General features: G+C 41.3%; 1 protein-coding gene across 2 annotated transcripts in view; it reads right to left on the minus strand.

The window, feature by feature from the left end:
* The window catches only part of MLXIP (MLX interacting protein), a 66,104-nt gene that overhangs the window by 23,564 nt on the left and 21,295 nt on the right, over positions 1 to 21,245 (minus strand). The window lies entirely within an intron of this gene.

Genomic DNA, 21,245 nt, shown 5'->3' on the forward strand with positions numbered 1-21,245 from the left:
AAGTAGCACCCCAACTCTTCATCACTCATGAGGGTCTCCTTCACGACCCTATCCACCTGAGAGAAGCATCCTCTGGCATCCAGAGCAAAAGACCAGTAGCAGCAAGGCCTGGCCCTATCTGCAAATCTCTATTCTCCCCCTCAGCGTCCTCTTCCCAGAAAAACGTGGTGCAAATGTACCAGACAACTGGACTGTTGATGAACCGTGCCAGATTTGTGTAGATAAACAACTTCTCTATTAGAATTAGAATGCAAATTTGAGAGCAGTGATGGCTTTATTTGTTTTAACATCTCAGTGCCTAACACAATGCCTGCCACAGAGGTGTTATCCTGACTGCAGCTCCACAATATCTGAAATATTTCTTTCTGGCTGCTTGCAGCATTTTCTCCTTGACCTGGGAGCTCTGGAATTTGGCTGTAATATTACTGGGAGTTTTCATTTGGGGATGTCTTTCTGTGTGACTGTGTAGGAAGTTCCTTCACCTCTCTAGATGCCAGAGTCTTCATCTGGAAAGAAGGCTGTGACAGAAGATTCTCCACTCTCTCCCATATAAAGAGGTGGCCAGACAGATTGAAGGTCTTTCTAGTTCAAACATTCCAGAAATTATTTAACCCTTATGCAAACCACCGGTCCCAAGTACAGAACATCCAGGGAGTGCTGAAGTCATTTGTAACTGGCTCCCACTGTTATTCCCAAGAGTGTATTTACATCTCAGAGATGGGTAAACACTACAAATCAGGGCTAGATTTATTGTTGTGTTGACTATCTAGATTTAAGAAAAGTGATGGCTGCAGGGAAGAAGATGTTGCAGGGGCAGAGCCAAGGGGGTGGAGAAAGCAGGGACGTGTGTGAGCTGTCCCAAACTCCCCTCCAAACAACTTCAAAAAGAATTCTGGAGTGGCAGAACCTACAAGAGGACAGGGTGAAACAATTTTCTAGCCCAAGACAATTTGGAAGGTTGGCAGGAAAGGTCTGTCACACCAAAGAGCGGAACTCAGACCAGCACAGGCTGGGCCCCAGCAGGCCTTGGGGGCAACTGAATCAGTAGCAGCAACAGCAGTGGCTTCCAGAGCTCTAGCCCACAGACAGTAAATGGATTGGACAACTGCTCAGAAAGATATTTCAGAGGTCCCTGAGCCGGCACTGGGTACAGGACCCTGTTGCACTGTCTATACACGGATCCATGTCATAGTCCTGGGTTGCGGTCTCAAGACAAGGCGCTAGCATACCAGAACTTGCAGCTGCAGGGAAACAGAAACCTTAGACACAGTTCCAGGGCAGAAAAGAGTGTTTATGATCCCTCACAGACCAGAATACAGGCCAGGAGAGTAGGAAACCCATCTCTCCTAAGATTATATCACCGTGGAAGAACCGAAAACTTACAGACTCTCAGTACTAACTCTGAAAACAGCTGCACAAAAAATTTAAGGCTTGGGACAGTGCTGGGAGCAGAGGCCAACTTTTAACATCAAGTTAGAAGTCAAGAAGTAGACTAGAAAAATGAGCAAACAACAAAAAAGAACCTAACCACAGAAAGTTACCACGGTGACACAGAAGATCAAAACACAAACTCAAAAGAAGACAACAAAGTCAAAACTACTACCTCCAAAGTCTCCAAGAAAAATCTGAATTGTTCTCAGGCCCAAAAGAATTCCTGAAAGGGCTCAAAAAGGGATTTTAAAAATCAAATAAGAGAAGTAAAGGACAACTTGGGAAAAGAAATGAGAGTAAAGCAAGAAAATCATGAAAAAAGAGCCAATAGCTTGGTAAAAGAAGTACAAAAAATACTGAAGAAAATCAACACCTTAAAAAAATAGAATAGGTCAAATGGTAAAAGGCACAAAAATCCAATGAAGAGAAGAACTCCTTAAAAAGCAGAACCGGCCACATGGAAAAGGGAGTACAAAAGCTCACTGAAGAAAATACTTCCTTAATAAATAGAATAGGCAAGTGGAAGCTAACGACTCCACAAGACATCAAGAAACAATAAAACCAAGTCAAAAGAATGAAAAAACAGAAGAAAATGTGATATATCTCATTGAAGAAACAACAGACCTGGAAAATAGATCAAAGAGATAATTTAAGGATTATTGGACTACCTGAAAGCCATGATTAAAAAAAAAAAAGGCATCATCTTTCAAGAAATTATCAAGGAAAAATGCCCTGATATTCTACAATCAGAGGGTAAAATAGAAACTGAAAGAACCCACCAATCACCTCCTGAAAGAGATGCCAAAATGAAAACTCGAAAGAATATTACAGCCAAATTCCAGAGCTCCCAGGTCAAGGAGAAAATACTGCAAGCAGCCAGAAACAATTCAAATATTGTGGAGCCATGGTAAGGATAACACAAGAGCAGCTTCTACATTAAAGGATTAGAGGGCTTGGGATATGATATTTTGGAGAGCAAAGGAACTAGGGTTACAACCAAGAATCACCTACCCAGCAAAAGTGAGCATAATCCTTGGGGGGTGGGGGTGGGGAATGGACATTCAATGGAATCCAGGACTATCAAGCATTCCTGATGAAAAGATCAGAGCTGAATAGAAAATTGGATTTTCAAATACAAGACTCAAGAGAATCTCAAAAATGTAAACAGGAAAGAAAAATCACAAAGGATTCAATAAGGTTAAACTGTTTACATTCCTATATGGGAAAATGATACTTGTAACTACTAAAAACTTTATCATTATTAGGGTAGTTAGAAGGAGTATACATTGACAGATGACATGGGTGTGAGCTGAATATGACAGGTTAATTGTTTAAAAAGTAAAATTAAAGGGTGAGAAAGAGGAATGCACTGGAAGAAGGGGAAGGGAGAAGAATCGGATAAATTATCTCATATAAAAGACGCATGAAAGAGCTTTTACAGTGGAGGGAGAGATGGGGGAAATGGGCGGGAGCATATGAGCTTTACTCTCATCTGAACTGGCTCAAAGAGGGAATATCATACAAACTCAGGTATAGAAATCTTTTTTACTCTACAAGCAAGTGAGGGGGGAAGGGGGGGCTGATATAAGGGAAGGCAGATTGGGGGAGGTAGTAGTCAAAAGCAAACCACTTTTGAGGATGGACAGGGTGCAAAGAGAGAGAGTAGTATAAATGAGGAAAAACAGGATGGAGGGAAATACACTATAACCTTAAGTGTGAAAATTTTTTTACAGCAAGTGTCTCTGATAAAGGCCTCATTATTCAAACATATGGAGAACTAGGTCAAATTTATAAAAATAAAAGCTATTCTCTAACTGATAAATAGTCAAAGTATATGAACAGGCCTTTTTTAAGATGAAGTAATCAAAGCTATCTAAATCATGTGAAAAAAATTAGAGAAATGCAAATTAAAGCAACTCTGAGTACCACCTCACACCTGTCAAATTGACTAATATAACAGAAAAGGAAAATGACAAATGTTGGAGGGGATGTGGGAAAACTGAGACATTAATGCTCTGTTGATGGAGTTGTGAACTGATCCCACCATTCTGGAAAGCAATTTGGAACTATGCCCAAAGGGCTATAAAACCATGCACATACCCTTTGACCCAGCAACATCACCATTATGTCTGTATACCAGAAATAAAAAACAAAAAGGAAAAGGACCTATATGTAAAAATAAATAAATAAATAAATTATAGCAGCTCTTTTTGTGGTGGCAAAGAATTGAAAATTGAAGGAATGCCCATCAATTGGGGAATGGCTAAACAAACTGTGGCATATGATTGTGCTGTAAGAAATGATGAGCAGGAAGCTTTCACAAAAACCTGAAAACACTTATACTGATACAAAGTGAAGTGAGCAGAACCAAGGAAACATTGTATATAGTAATGGTAATACTGTATGATGATGACCAACTGTGAATGACTCAGCTACACTCAGTAATGCAAAGATCCAAGAAATTCCCTCCCACCTTTTTTTTTTAAAGACTGAAGGACTTAGGATGAAAAATGCTATTCATCTCCAGAGAAAGAACAGATGAGGTCTGAATGCAGATCAAAGTATACTTTTTAAAAAAACTTTATTTTTCTTGCTGGCCTTCTCAATGATGGGAGAGGTGAGAGAGGGAAGGAAAGAATTTGGAACTCAATTTTTAAAAACAAATTTTAAAAATGGTTTTTTACATGTAATTGAGAATAAATTATTAAATACATACATATAAAATGTATATAAAAGAAATGTATATAAAAGAAAGAAAATAGAGGTCTGGGGGCACCAAGACCTGGTATAAATCTGGCATCAAAAACTCACTAGCTGTGTGACACCAAGCGATTTCTGCCTACTTCAGTTTCCTTATCCATAAAACAAGAGAGAGACAATAACAGCCTCTACCTCCCAGGGTTGCTGTGAGGATCAAAAGAAATATTAGTAACGTACCTCCTGAATGCTAGCTGCTGCTGTTACTACTAGCTGGAGGACCCTGAGAGGATAAAATATCCGTAGTATATAGTTCTAAAAATGCACACACTTTATTTTTTTAAAATAATCCCCCCAAAATGGTCTCATGTCTCCTCCTTCCCTCCTGTTCCTTCCACTTAACAAGGCATTCCTCATCAAAAGATAAGGTCGAGAATAACAAAACCAGGGAGGAAAGCAACCAGTCCCTGGTTATCAGAATGCTTGAGTCCCCTCCAGGAAGAAGAGGCCAGCACTGAGACAAGAGCCGAGGAACATTTGGATGATGCACCAATGTCGGCAGAGCAATTCTACCCTTGTTGTCACCATGGCTCTGTCTGTGTCTGGAGACAAGACGGATTGTTTTTTCAGAAATAGAATAAAATAAATGGCAATATTCCTCTGGGCAGGCTCTCATATTTCTTGAATAGTCTGAAAGAAGGCAGATTAAATTAGATTTCAGAGAAGGTAAATGCCTGGGGCTGAAGTGGTCCTTCCCTTAGGCTAATCATGTTGGACAGTATGTGACCTATGAAGTCTGTGATTAGGGCGATACAAACTTCCCACTTCAACATTAGTAAATCATGGTAGCTTTTGTATAGTGGTAACAGGTACCCACCAACACATCTATATAGTTATTTTAGATTTATAGTCTCCACAGGATATCCCCCCCTTCCCCAACTCCGACAGAGGATTAGATGCCCAGTGAAAATGAGGGTATCAAAGAAAACCATACTAACATTTAGAAAAAGGACCACAAGCAGAGACGGGGAGGAAGGGTAGAGGAGGGGGAAACAGGGAGGAGACATTTACTGGGGAGCCTATGAAAATTCTTTTTCAGGGACTGGTTGGTCCAGATGATTGCTGAGGTTTCTTCCAACTCTAAAATTCTGTCACTGTTTATGTAGGATGTCACCATTGTGCCTGTGCCTCACAATTAACCCCTGAAATCCACCTCTAAAGTCAGTCTAAGGAGCTCGTGGAACATGAAACACAGTATAAAAACTAAGAATAGAAATAAAACCCAAGCAAAAGGGAAAGGATTACAGCAGTTTGAACCAAGGATTCTGTCTCTTGTCCACCCAAAACTTGGAGATTCTAGATCAGGAGCAACTGTGGTGAGCAGCAGCAGCTCGGGTGAGCAGCAGCAGCTCGGCTAAGCCAATCCAGCTTTCTAAAGAGCCAAGGAAAGTGCCAGCCCTGCCCCAGAAGGAGCTCCACAGCACTGTTCTGGCCAAAAGGAACAGCAGAACCTGTCTTCACACTCATCTGCAATGGAACATCTTTACCTTTCCCCCTCCTGTTTTAGCTCACTTCTCTGAAGAGGCTGATCCTCCCATGGGTCCACATTCCACAGGAACATTCTTGGCCCCTTAAGGCTTGGCCAAAGGCCTGCTGTGAGGTCTGGCCCTCACCCTCCAAGGTCATCCTCAGCCCCCCAAGGTCGCCAATTGGCACACAAGTTCCTCCATGAAAGTAACATCTTCACACTGCCATGGAGTGACACCACCATTCTGCCCCCTGCCCCCCAATAAAAAGTATATTTACTCCTTAAAATCTAAAACGCCTTCCTCTCAGCTTGCACTGGCAGATCGAGATCTCTTACAAACTCCCTTTAAAACAGAGACACACTATTCTAGTGAAAAAGATGACTCAGGCCTCTAAAGAAATGGTTCTGGGAGTTCCACTCCTGGGAGCCAAGATGGCAGAGTACGAAGTAAGTCACTCCCACCCTCCTTTATTGACCTCTGAAAGTCCAGAAAATATCGACCCAGGAAAAACCCTGAACCAGCAAAAAGACAGGGCGCTACAGTCTTGTGGCCCAGGAAGCTTGGGGGATTAATGGGAAAGGCCCCTCTTGCTCTGGGGAAGGAGTACAGGATTAGAGATGTCACTGCAAGCCCCACTTCAGCCTACCAGGGGGAGATCCTGAGACCCAGGTTGGCGGAACAGGCAAATGCCAACACCAGGACCCCCTAGAGCCTCAATACTGGAAAGGAAACTGGTAGACACCAGCTTGGAATACAACCACAGGCGATGGCCTTCTCCAGCAGCCAAATCACTGGTACCTCAACACAACTCTGGGAAGCACAACTCCAGAAGAAAAGCCCCAGGCTGACAGAAACTCACCAGCAGCGAAATATCCCTGTGCAAGGCCCAGGTGACCAGCAGTCAAACATTCAAGTACAAGGCCCCAGTGAGCAGGAAAAGAAGCTTAGGTAAGTACCCCCTTCACTCCAGCAGGAGAAACTCAACAGTTTTTTTTTGGTAAAAAATCAGAAAACAGGCAAACACCAGCAGAAACGGAAAATGACCATAGATTCTTATTTTGGGGAAAGGGAAGATCAAGGCACAAATTCAGAAGAGGACAACATTGTTAATATACCCACATATGAACTAGTCTCAAGCCCAAAAAGTCTTCTTGGAAGAGCTCAAGAAGGATTTTAAAAGTCAAATAAGAGAGGTAGAAGAAAAATGGAGAAAAGAAATGAGAGATTAAAAAAGTACAAGAGAGAGTCAGTAGCTTGGAAAAGGAAGGACAAAAATTAACTGTAGAAAACAAGTCCTTAAAAAGTAAAATGGACCAAATGGAAAAGGAGGTACAAAATCTAATAGAAGAAAGCAACTCCTTAAAAATTAGAACAGGGCAAGCGGAAGCTAATGACTCTATGAGAGAGCAAGAATCAGTCAAACAAAAACAAAAGAATGAAAAAACACAAGAAAATATAAAATACCTTGTTGATAAAACAACTGACCTGGAAAATGGATCCAGGAGAGACAATTTAAAAATTATTGGTCTACCTTAAAACCATGATGAAAAAAAGAGCCTGGACAACATTCTTCAGGAAATCAAAGAAAAGTGCCTCGAGGTCCGAGAACCAGAGGGCAAATTAGTCAAGGAAAGAATCTACCCATCACCTCCTGAAAGAGATCCCAAATTGAAAATGCCAAGGAATACCACAGTCAAATTCCAAAATTACCAGATCAAAGAGAAATACCGCAAGCAGCCAGAAAGAATAATTTAAACATCATAGAACCACAGTTAGGATTAGGCAGGACCTTGCAGCTTCTACATTAAAAGACTGGAGGGCATGGAATATAATATTCCATAAAGCAAAAGAGCTTGGATTACAACCAAGGATCAACTACTTAGAGAAATTGAGCATAATCTTTCAGGGGAGGAGATGGACATTCAACAAAATAGGGGACTTCCAAACCTTCCTGATGAAAAGACCAGAGCTCAACAGAAAATCTGACCTTCAAATACAAGACTCAAGAGAGACATAAAAAGGTAAACAGGAAAGAAAAAAAAAAACCACAACATGAAAAAGGTGACTCAGATGCCACAGTACATGGGAACTAAAGTTATTAAGAAAGTAACATTTTTGGGATTATAAATCACAGAGAATTTAACTGGCAATTGCTAAGGAAATCCTAAAATGTGCTGAAACAATTTTTAAAAAATGAACAGAGAGCCAGGAGTAAGGTACCTGGATTCAATCAGCTCCAGACAAGCATCCAATAATTAACTCACTATTAAAGGGAAAGGGAGGCAGATGGCTTTGGAGTCTGATTCTCGGTTCCCCAACAGAAAGGGAGAGAGAAGTGTGAGGCACTCTGAGGTAATGGAGAGAGTATTTAAATGGGAGTCAGAGGACCTGGGTTCAAATTCTGACTCTGTCACTTATTAGCCACAAAGAGCAAAAAGTTCCATCTCTCTGGGCCTCAGTTTTCTCATCTGTACAATAAGAAAGTTGGACTAAATGAGCTACATAAAAGACAACTGTTACCAGATGGCACCCTGCCTTTGCCTCTGCAGGCTAAGTGGGCCTCTACAACGGGCTACTTTTTGAATGGGAGGGGACAGCAGTAAAATAAGGGGTGAGACTGAATGACTTTAGCATCTCTTTCAGGTCTGATTTTAGGGCTCGTCTAATCTAAACTCCTCATTTTGCAAAAGAGGAAACTGAGACCCAGAGGGATTAAATGACTTCTTCACAGTCTCCCAGCTAGGATTCAATCACAGGCCCTGTCTCCAAACTGGTGCTCTTTCCCTGTATCATGCTGTCTCACTCGTTCAAGACTTCCAGTTCTTCGCCCTCCCGCCTGAGACTAGTTTATCTTCCCTGGCCTTTCTTCAGGATTTGGGCTGGTCCCTAAAGGCTGCTGGGAGCCAAGACTAACAGTCCACGGTCAAGACAAAGGTTCTTTGAAGAGAGCGGGGATGAGGGGGAACAGCCAAAGCTAGGGAACGAAGGCAAGTATAATGGCATCATTCCCATGATTCTGGCCCTCCAAAACCACCTCGCGTCAGCCTGCCCACACTGGCAGAGCCGGCCTCCTCCTTGCGGACCTGTCAGCATTTCAAGGCCATGCTCCCTCACCCACACTTGAGTCCTATCTCCAGAAGCATGACATCAGTCCTACTCACAAAGCCACATAGTGCTTTTGCCTTTTATTTGAAGGGATCTTATGGGGTCCCAGGAATGTTGGTCTAGTACCTGGTATCAAAATGAGAGTCAGAATTGCAAAGCTCTCTTCCAAGGTCTGTGGCAGAGACCTGACAGGTGGGACAGGTCCCGTCTTTCCACCTAGTAAGCCAGGATGAGAACTTTCTGGCTCCCCTCTCTCAGCCAATGTGGGTCAGCTAGGCTGATCCATTCTCTCCATGAAAGCTCTAGCTAGCTGTAAAACAATGAAGCCTATTTTAGGCACAAATACTAAGTCTAGGGAAATGATTGTAACAAGAAGGAAAGAGATAGAATCACAGAGTCAAACTCCTGTTCTGATCCTCTTCCAGCAATGCTCATGACTTGCCTTTTTCCTGACTTCTCTCTCATTCCCATCCCCCTCTCCCTTTCCCTCTCCTCCCTCTGCACCATCCTGCCTGATTAAGTTCCACACTCCCATCCTTTAAACTCTGATACTTGGGACTAGGCCTTCCCCGCACTGAATTATATCAGTGGCGTGCAACAACGACCTTCATCTTTGTTCAAAAACCTCAGAAGCCTTGACACCAAAGGCATGTCCTCCTGCTTGTCGATCTTCTGCCTAAACCAGTATTGGAGGCAGAGGGGCAGGGGATCAGAAATCTAGCATGTTTTTAATGTTCAGAGAAAAGAAAACCAGGCAAAAGGAGAAGAAAGGGTGTGTGTTCCTGTGCTTGATGGCCATGGCAGGTGGCTCGAGTTAGGCTCCAAACACAGTGGGACATGGGCAGCAAAGTGGAGGATGAGACAGCACATATAGGGGTGACATCCTCGATGTTATAGCACCAGAGCTGGTAAAATCTGAACCTGGAACTCTGGTTTCTCTTTATTCCCCGGGGCTAGAAGCAGAACAACCCTACTGCTCGGAGCACAGAAAGAACCTTCTCTTACAAAGAGCGTATGCCTGATATTCTAAAGGAACTTTGTTTCTAGCATGGGGCCAGCAGGTCTCTCAAATAATCCAGAAAGAAAACCATGAAATCAACCAAGCCTCGAGTACTCACTCTCTTAGAAGAGACACTGAGTCCAAGAACCTCAGCATCTTTCCTTACACGACTATGTGTGGGGAGAAGGGGTTTCCAAATAATTAACACTAGTCTAAGTCATAAAAGAAAGTGGAAAATAGAATGAAAGATTTACTGTGAATTGTAAGGAGGAAAAACTTATACAAACATATAACTCTTTTATTTTACACTTCAAGTGTTTATTACCTTTGATGCACCATTAGTTGAGGCAGCTAGGTAACTCAGTTGAGAGTGCTGGGCCTGGAGTCAGGAAGACCTGAATTCAAATGCAGCCTCAGACACTTACTAGCTGTGTGACCCTGGGCAAGTCACTTACCTCTGTTTGCCTTAATCCACTGGAGAAAGAAATGGCAAACCACTCCATTTTCTTTGCCAAGAAAACCCTATGGACAGTATTAGTGTCTATGGGGTTGGAGATGACTGAACAACAACCAAGCATCATTAGTCACCATGACCTTGGAAAGAATGTTAAGAGTAATAATCTGGGTGGGCTAATCTGAATTTGTGCACACATCTGGGTTTAAGAAATCACACTTCACCTGTAAGAAGTTTTCATGTACACAAAAGCTTCTCACCTAATCTGCTACTTTAAAGCCTCTGTGCATTTAAGAGTAATTATTATCAATTTCGCTCATTCTCCTTGACTCAGGACATCATGCTAACTTAGAGGGTCAGAAAGGAAATGTGGACAAGCTGGGGGGAAGGGGAGTGAGCCTATGTCAGATGGCCATTATCCCCACTGCCACAGAAAGGAGAAGAAAAAGATTTAAGTGAAATGAAAAGGTGATAATTACTTCATTCAAATATTCTTTTCAACAGCTTTATATATGAAACAAATCCCAACCTGTCTTACACATCGGGTAAAACAATGCAATCGGGAGTTGATCTGCTTTTTTACAAATACAATGTATGACTGGAGGCAGGGCACCTCAATCTAACTACTGCAATCTCCTCTGATTGGCTAAGAAACTCTAGTCAGGTCCCTTTAAAAAAAAAAAAAGAGTTGCAGCCACCCTCCCCCTTAGTTTCCCTACAGACTGCCTGACTCTCAGGATTGGTGGGAGGAGAGGTGGCCAATTAGGCGGCAAACAGCTCCAAGATCCTTTGAAGAACTATCCTAAATAAACTCCAGCATTATTGCTATTATTAGGCAACTTCAAGGCAAGGTGAGCTACTTACACTTATTAAGGGCCAGAGAAATTCGAAGCCGCCTGTACATTTCAGAGGATAAAATAACATTGCCACATCCCCCAACCCTAAAAATAAGCTCCTGCAGCTGTAGGCATCGCTTTCTAAAAGGAGCCTCTGTCCTCCACTGACTGAGGGAAGAAAGAAGTCCCCTCTAGAACCCCAAACCCTCATAGCTTGAAACCAGTGTTAATTTGGATTCTCAAAGCATTAAGATGAATGAACTTAAAAACTGTGTAAGAGCACTCAGACCCATTATTTCAAGTTTAGCTCTTAAGGCTTCAAGTGACTAAAAAACCAAGAGTCAAATATCATTCTGTGAATCATTAAACCAACAAAACATACCTTTATAAAACTCAGACCAAAAGCATCTTCCAGATTTATAGATGAGATCATCCAAATGAAATTTCCCCTAGACTTCACTAGACACATAAAAATGAGCACTCCAGATACTCTGGCCCAACTGTTACCATGAGCTTCCCATCCAGCCTTCCTCTCAAGCTTTTCTATAATTTAACGGCTTCCACATTAGAGTTCCTACAAAATCCGGGTGTTGGATTTTCAGAGGATAGGTCTGTGGCTCCAATCAATGCTCCAAACATTTATTAAAGACATCCTATGTGCCAGACACCGGGCTAGGTACTGGGAATACCAAAACAACAAAAAAGAAATAGTCCTGGTATACTCAAGGAGCAAACTTTCTTTAGTGTAATACAATGTAGAGACCTAAGTGTAAGCAAACACAAACTATACAAACCAACACTCAAAGAGCATTAAAAACTGAAAAAGGTGCAGAGATCCAGAACGACAACCTCTTGAAGAGGAGCCCCTGAGCTGTGCTTTGGAAGGATGTCAGACATGGAGGACCACATGATCACAGGCCAAGAACAGGAGACGGAATATTGTGTAGGGGACACCAGTTAGGAGGCCAGTTTGACTGGACCCACAGTGGGTCAAGGAGAGTAACACGGAACAAAATTAGAGCGCCAGGAATCAGATTATGAAGGGTTTCAAATGCCAAGTTGAGGATTCGATCTTTTCATCCCAGAGGTAATAGAGACCTGCTAAGTTTTTTTAAAGGGGAAGTTGTGGAAATGTAACATGGCAAAAGCAGTGTTTTAGGAATATCAACTGGACGACTGTGTAGAAGATAGATTGGAAAGGAAAGAAGAGAAGCTAGGAGATCAATTAAGAAACCAGTACAGTTGACTAGGTGACAAGTGATGAGGGCCTGAACTAAAGTAGATCTCTGTGTGAATGGAAAGAAGCCAACTGACACAAGAGATGTTGCACAGATAGAATCAACCATACATGACAAATGTTTACTATAGGGGATTAAGAATAGTAGTTATAGTGCTCTCTCAATAGAAACAGGAAAACCTGAGAGTTGGGTCTGGGAAGAAAATATCTATTTTAGATATACTGGTGTGAGATAGCCAGGTGATGTCCAACAGGCAATTGGTAATTTCAGATTAAACTTGAGGGGAGAGTTTTTGGTCAGATATATAGATTTTGGAGTCATGTGCAGGGAGATGATAATTGAACTCATGGCAGCTGAGATCACCAATGGAGGAAATATAAATGGAAAAGAGGAGAGCCTATGACAGAGCTTACTTATCCATGAATAGGAAGATACCTAATGGATGCTTTGATGATGACTGCAAAGTTGGAATATGTTCTTTCGCCAAAGCCTTCTCTTACTTTAAAAAAAAATTCTTTTTTTCAATGAGTAAAGTCTAAAATCTTGACTTTGGAATTCAACACCTTCTGATACTAACAAAAACAAATGGGTCACACCAGCCAGGCTGGCTTTTTCAATGTCCCCAATCCTTGAAGGTTCAGCTCAAGTCCCTCAAATTTTTTTTTAACTCTTCAAAATTTATTTTTACAAGTACTAATCATCTCTCCCTCCCACCACTCCACCAATTAAACAAAAACAAAATCTTCACAATAAATACAAATAGTCCAGCAAAACAAATTTCCACATTGGCCATTTTAAGTCCATAACTTCTCTGAAAAGAGCTGAGTGCCATGATTCATCTTCAGTCCTCTGGGCTTGCAGTTTATCACTGCATTCATCAGACTTCAAGGTTGTTTTTCTCTATAAAGTTGTCATTGCGTAAATTGCTCTAGTTCTCACTTTACTACATCAGTTCATACACTGTCCATTTCATAATTTCTTTTGGCACAATAATATTCCACTATATTCATATGCCAAGATTTGTTAAGTCATATTCCCAAAGGTGGCCAGCCCCCTAGTTTCGAGTTTGAGGCTACTAAGGAAAAAGCAACTATAAATATTTTTGTACATATGGCTGCTTTCCCTCTTTCTTTAATCTCTCTGAGGTATAGTACTAGTTAGTGGTTTACCGGGGTTAAGGAGTATGCACACGTTAGTAACTCTTTGGGCAAAGTTCCCTATTTCTTTTCAGAATGGCTGGGCCAATCAACTCTCTACCAATAATGGATCTCTGTTGTCTGTTTTCCCACAGCCCCTTCAACACGTATTTTTCTCTTCTGTCATCTTCGCCAATCTAGTGGGTGTGAAGTAGAACTTCCAAGTCATTTTAATGTGCATTTCTCTGAGTATTAGTATTTTGGAACACTTTTTCATATGGTTATTGATGGCTTGGTCCTCTTCTTTTAAAAATTGCCTGTTCTTATCATTTGACCGCTAATCTATTGGAAAATAGCTCAAAACCTTATAAATTTGAATCCATGCCCTATGTATCTCTGACATGAGCCCTTGATCAAAGAAACCTTACTGCAGAGATTTCAGTTATCTCTTTCCCTTCTAATTGTTACTGCAACAGATTTGTTTGGGCAAAAACTTATCAATTTTATATAGTCAAAAATTTCCATTTTATTTTCTGTGATTCTCTCCATTGCTTGGTTATGAACTCTTCCCCTATTCATACACCTGAAAGGTTTGACATGCTCCTCTACTTATGTTTTACCTCTTATGTCTAAGTCATATTTCCATTTTGAGTTTATCTTGGTTATATAATGCGCAAATGTTCTATACTATATTTCTGACAAACTGCTTTCTGCTTTCCCCCCAAAATTTTTGTCAAATAGTAAATACCTACCCTATATAAGTGAATGGGGTCTTTGGGTTTATTGAAAACTACGCTACTTACTGTGTTCACTTGTTTTATATTATGTACTTAATCAGTTCTACTGATCAATTTCTCTATTTTTAAACTAGTACAAAATCATTTTAATTATTACTGTTTTGTGGTACAGTTTGAGGTCTGGCACTGGCAGATGCCCTTTCTTACCATTTTATTATCATCCTTGAGATTCCAGATCTTTTGATCCTCCATATGAATTCATTTTTTCTAGCTCTGATTCTAACTAATTAGTTAACAATAAATTCTAATTCTTTTTAGTTCAAATTCTAATCCTTTGATTACTGATTAGCACAGCACTGAGTAAATTAATTTAGGTGGCATTGTTACTTTTATCATATTGATTTGACCTACCCATGAGCAATTAACATTTCTCCAATTATTTAAGTCTGGCTTTATTTCTGCAGAGTGTTTTATAGCAGGGCTTACATAGTTCTTGGATGTATCATGGTAGACACACTCAAAATACTTTATGTCTTCTGAAGTTATTTTGAATGGAATTCTCTTTTTAGCTCTTCTTGTTTGGTTTTGTTGGTGACATATAGGAATGCTGGTGATTTATGTGAATTTATTTTATATCCTGCAACTTCGCTGACTTGGTTTCAATTAAGTTTTGGCTGACTCTAGATGTTTCTAAGTAAACAATATTCTCTGCCAAAAAAGCAATAAATTACTTTCTTCTTTGTCCTCTATCTCTTTCTTCTTTCATTACTCTATTTAGCCTTTCTAAGATTATGTTACCTACATGATCATGGGCACCCTTGCTTTACCTCGATCATACTGGAAAGCCCTCCATTTTTGTTCTTTGTTTTAGATAGATGTGTACTATATTAAGGAAAAGTCCATTTATTCCTCTGCTTCCCAGTATTCTCAACAGCAGTAAGTGTTAGATCTTGTCAAATGGTTTTTCAGCATCTATTGCTATCACACCGTTTTTTTCATTTATATTAATATCATTTGTTTATTTCTTCCTTAGGTTGAATTAGCCCTGAATTCCTTGTACAAATCCAATCTGGTAGTAGTACAGAATCTTTCTAATATGTTATTGTAGCCTATTTGCTAATATTTTATTTAAAAATTGTGTGTTACTTTTCATTAGGGACTTTTCCCCTCTGTTTTGCCAAAGTATCAAGACCATATATGTAGTACTGAAAGAGACTGGAAGGATGCCCTCTTTTCCTATTACTGCAAACAATTTGTATGATAATGAAATTAATGTTCTTGCTTTTTATTAATTCACTTGTAAAGTATCTTCCCAGTCCTCCAGACTTGCAATGGAGGAGTCATCTTACCCCCTAATATCCAATGGGTTGCTTAAAGCCTGTCACTTTCATCTTTCCAACACCTCTCAGATTATACCTCCTTCTTTCTTCTGACACTGCCACCTTCACCACCTCATACCAGGATTATTTCAATAGCCTGCCAGTGGGCCTGCCTATCTCAAGTCTCTCCCCACTCTGGCCCACCCTCCATTCAGCCACTAAAGTGATTTTCCTAAAGCAAAGATATGATCATGTCAGCCCTCCCCCCCACCCCCCTAATTAAACTGCAGTAGCTCTCTATGGCTTCCAGGGTCAAACACAAAATGATCTGTTTCATAACCCAGCACCCCCTCCCTGCCTTTCCAGTGTTCTCACACCTTACTCCCCACCATGTACTCTTCAGTCCAATGATCTAGTCCCACTGGCTTCTCGGCTATTCCACAAACCAGACACTCCATATCTTCGCTTTGAGCGGTTTTCTCGGAATTCCCCATGCCTGGAATGTTCTCCCTCCTTGGTTCTGACCACTGACCTCCTTGGGTTCCTTTAATTCCCAAATTCTAGTGCCTTCCCTCTGTCAATCATTTCCCATCTATCCTGTACGTAATTTACTTTGTCCATCTTTGCACACTGTCTATCCCCTGGGCCTAGATGTGTCTTAAAAGCAAGGATTACCTTCTGCCTGTTTTTGTATCCCCAGTGCTTATAGGCATGCAGCACTTAATAAATGTTGGCTGACCGGCGGAAAAGCATTTACATGTATTATTTCCATTGATCCCTACATCAACCTTGTGAGATAGGTGCTATTCCCACCCTCATTTTACAGATGAGGGAAGTGAAGCAGAGAAAAGCCACGTGACTCACCCAGGATCACACAGCTGCATGCCTGAGGTGGGATTTGAATTTAGATCTTGAATCCAATACCTACACTCAGTCCACTGTTCCTCCTCACAATCATCTCTCTGCTCTTGAACTTCTTCCCTTGGGAATTCATTTGTAGCTTATTCAATTTATTTTGCCAATGGTGGGCTATTTAAATAATATTTCTTCTTGTGTTAATCTGAGCATTTTATATTTTTTAAGTATTTCTGTTAGCATATAATTGGGTAAAATAGTTTCTGACAATTTCTTTTATTTCCTCTAAGCATTTTTTTCCCCATTTTTAATTTTTTTCATTTCTATTACAATTTGATTTTCTTCTCTTTTAAAAAATAAAGTGTTTGGGGCAGCTAGGTGGCGAAGTGGTTTGAGCACCAGCCCTGGAGTCAGGAGAACCTGAGTTCAAATCCCACCTCAGACACTCTCCACTTAGTAGCTGTGTGACCCCAGGCAAGTCACTTAACCCCTCTGCCTAGACCAAAAAAAAAAAAAGTTTTTTTCCCCACCTCCTACATTTAGAAGTTCAAATTTTTTTGCTTTCAATTTTATTAATACTGTAATTTTCAGAATTTTTAAGCTCAGCCTTCTCTAAGAGGCCTTGCCTAAGTACACTGTTAGGCCACATTGAATCCTACTTTTTCTCAACTCACATATCACCACATAATCTAGAATTTTTCACCTCTCTAATCTGCCTTTTATACAGTTACAAAAAATCTTCATAACGCACAGGTCTGACCATCTTCCTCTCCTGATTAAAAACTTAAATGGTTCCTTTTTGCTCTATAAGGGAATACCAACCAATGGTCATTTTAAGATCCTCCAAAATCTGGGCCCCAACCTACTTTTCTTGTTGTTCACATTATGACTCTTCATAGATGTCATCATCATCACCACCATAGCAGCTAGTACTAAAATAGCATATTAGGTTTACAAAGTATTTTACATATATTACCTCATTTGATGTTCACAATAATCCTGAGAAGTATGTTATTATTATCCTCATTTTATCATTGAGGAAACTGAGGCAGAGGTTAAATGATGTACTGGGGTAACATAGCTAGTAAGTGCCTGAGGCAAGATTTGAACTCAAGCCTTCCTGACTCCAAGTCCAGGACTCTATCTACTACACACACTCCCTAGCTGACTCATTAACTCTACATTCGCTCTGAAGTCTTGTTCCTGGAAAACCTTCCATGATAGGACATCATGTGCCTAGAAGACACTCCCTCCTCACCTCTGCCTTTCACATTCTTTAACTTTCTTCAAAGCTCAGCTCAGGTGCTACCTACCTCCTCTTAAACAGTAATTTTCCCTGATGCTACCAGCATTTAGGGTTCCTTCCTTCTTAAAAATTCTTGAAAATTCCTTGAAGTCCTTTCATCTCTCCTTTGCCAGTCCCTTCCTTTTAAGGCCTTATCCTGAACCATCTATATCTGTCCACAGCAGCCCCCAAACTCCCCTCCCCCAGTAGAAGAGAATAAATATCTGGAGGGCAGAGACAGTTTCATTTTAGTCTTGGTACCCCAAGGTCTAGTACAGTGTCCTGCCCACATTGGACATTTAATAAATGGCTACTGAATCGGAAAATACCATGAAAGAGCACAAGATGATTCCTTAGGTGGAAGTCATCTCCACAAAAACGTCTTAAGTTCCTTGAGAACTAGAACAAGGGGTCCTTCCTCTGCATCCTCCCCAAATTCTGAGATCAGTGTTCACACACAAGCCCTCTAAAAATGCAAGCACGCTGGATTAAGAACTGATTTTGCCCATCTCCGACCCTTCTGCAGCAAGCAGCTCTCATGTGGGTGGTGTTTAGCGTTCAGACACCTTCACAGAACTACACAATGTGGCTAATGGGTCATACTGTCTGCAGCAGAACCATTTTCTAAACGTCAGAATTTTTCTTTGGGACTATGCTCGTTTTCACCAGACACACTAAGACACTCCTTTCCCAGAGGAAGAAGTACTAAAGAGACTATAAGTGCAACTTAGCCAGGGCAGATGTGTTAGTAGGTAACAGCTAGCTATCACTAATAAACCTTCAGCCTACAAATCTGCCAACTGTTAAATGGGAAGTTTGTACTGCCCGAACAACAAACTATGTACACGTAGCTTACATACTCATCCCAGCAAGGATCATTCCAGCACAGGTCCTAAGGGGATGGGAGAGTGCTGGGCAGCACGACCTATGATGATTCACCCATAACCACACTGGGCACCAAACTGAGGTTTCTGGTTACCTGTTTTCCAGAAGGAAGCATGCTACACAGCAGAGATTTTAAGAGTACTTCTTTCTAAAAGTGAGCAAGCAATCAACACCTCAAGGGAGACACCACTGGAAATTACTCTTAGTTACCTCCCAATGTCCCTCCCCTGCCAAAGAAAAGGAAAGCAAAGGAAAGGAAAGCATAGAAGGGTACATTTCCCATTACAAACTCAATCTCTACAGACAGCAGCCCTGCATCCTCAACATAGGATGAATCTACTCAAATCAAGTGAATTTCTCCTTCACTTGCCCCAGAATCACCCATTTGTTTCTGCAAGTGTCCTCAATTATTAAGTTTTTCTTTTCATTCATTTTTAATGTACATTTTGGTAGAGAAGTTTGAGGGCAGTACAAAAACCTGGAGATAAAACTAGCCCATTAAACCTAAAACAAACCAGTTAATCTCAGATAGAATAGCCTCTACTTTAAAAAAAAAAAAACCAACTAATTTTTTGTCCTTTAGGGAAACAGCTGATCTGCAGATACCACTACAAATGCTCGTTTTCATACACTTACTAAGGGTTAGAATTTTCAAAAGTTAAAGCAACAAAAAAGAGCCATTCTGGATACATGAAACCAAGCTTTCAAAAATACAGCTATAATATAAGGAGAAATAATTGTTTGCTCATCATATCCCCAGCTTCAGCCTCAGGCTTTTCTGCATGATACTATTAACTCTGAAACAAAGGCACTTTCTGGAAAGTTGTATGTGTCCACAGCTTCACACATGGGTAAGCAGAGCTTCAGTTACAGCAGTTCTAGAAAACCAAGGTCAGAACATCTAATCTTGCTCTTTCACTACCAGCTCAGGGCGTTTCCAAAAAAAAAACAAAAGAAAGGTCAAAAAAGAAGAAAAGCCAAAGGCAGAGAAAATTTAGAAGGAAAACTGAGTGATAAAAAGAAATCACAGGAAATAATATACATTTATTTTCTCAACAGCACATCTTGAAAAGGCTTTACTCTTAATATACTCAACTAGTTCAGGGTGGGGAACCTGTGGCCTTCTAGGTCCTGGGGCGCAAGCCTTTTGACTGAATTCAAGTTTTACAGAACAAATCCTTTTATTAAGGGGATCTGTTCTGTGAAGTTTGGATTCAGTCAAAGGGCCACACTTGAGGACCTAGAGGGCCACATATGGCCTTGAAGCCACAGGTTCCCCACATGTGAACTAGGCATTCACATGAAGCAGATAACCACCACTCTATAGGAGTATAGACTCTAAAGAAACAGTCGACCACCTCAATTTAGGGGTAAAAGGCAAGAGTTCTATGAATTTTTTCTGATCTTTGAGAGAAAAAAGGCATGCAAATATGTGTGGGGCAGTGGTTAAGAGTTAAGTGTGAAATACAAAACCAATTCAAGTGATTTTGTATCTAGAGAGCTTAAGAGCCTGGACTCCCCAAGCAACAGCACAGACCAGGGATTAGTCTGAGATCTGCAGGCCTCTTATGGCCTGGGGGTGAGAAGGATCTGCCCCCTCTGATGTCAAAGCCCTAAATTGCACCGGGGAAATCAGATCCAGGCCACCCTATCAACAGAATCTCAGACCAGGGCACCATTCGCAGATGGAGACATGATGTGCCACCCAATAAAGACCTACCTTCAAGGATAATAGCAGCATTTCTAATCAGAAAGGTATTTGGCTCACTGGCTTTTGGAGTTCAAGTGTGCTTTCCCAATGTCCCTGTTACATGCCAGAAACTGCAGAAAGGACAGCGTAACATCACCTCATTCATTGGCTTTCCTCTGCCCATCCCCAAACACACACAACGGGATGTCAACTGACGGTCTCTGTCGACTGATGGTCTCGTCTGAGTCTCCTCAGAAGTTTACAGATGGGCTGCACGGGGGCAGGCCTCAAGGAAGAACTTCTGGACCTCACACACACAAACTCATCCCACAGTCTGAGTAAGACAAGAAATGGAAGAAATGGTTTGGGGGCCTGAAGGCCCTTAGACCCTGGCTCTGCTAACATCCTGTTAGCAAATAATGAGCTGGTTCTTTAAATACATGCCAAAGACCAGCAGAAACCCACAAATGCTGGCAACAGTACCCATCGTTCTACAATTCTTTCACCTTCACTTTCCAACCACGCAGGGCTGTCTGCAGGACAGAACACCTGGTGCTTGTTCAAGAGAGGCAGAAACCTGAGTGTTTCAAATTTAGGGTGTGGCGTGAGCACAGCAGCCCCAGCACCGCCAATCCCAGGAACACTCTCCAGAAGCAAGGCTGCACACCGGAAAAGCTTCCCCCTCACACACAGGCACTCAGGCATACTTCACATCAATTACCCTTATCAAGCACCACTTAGTCAGGCTAGAGAGTGGACCCTTTTCAGGAAGAAGAAATGGAAAACAATGGTGACTGTCTCTGATACTACCTGAAGCAAAAAAGGGAGAAGCAGGGACAGGGTGAGAGGTGACAAGCCCAGGGAGGTGAGAGGCCAGCCCTGGCACTGCTGGAGGGGTGCCAGAAGACAGGGAGGAAAAAAAACTCCTCAGTCGCTGCTAGACTCCAGGACAAATGGAGGGTTGGGGTGGAGGGAGAGATATGCTTGCCTAAAGAGCTTCAGCTTCTTCGTCCCTTCTGCCAATGAGGTGAAGGCCTAGGAACATAAC

The sequence above is a fragment of the Vombatus ursinus genome, unplaced genomic scaffold (assembly GCF_900497805.2).
Source record: "Vombatus ursinus unplaced genomic scaffold, bare-nosed wombat genome assembly UNPS02009994.1, whole genome shotgun sequence".
In the NCBI taxonomy this organism is placed as follows: Eukaryota; Metazoa; Chordata; class Mammalia; order Diprotodontia; family Vombatidae; genus Vombatus; species Vombatus ursinus.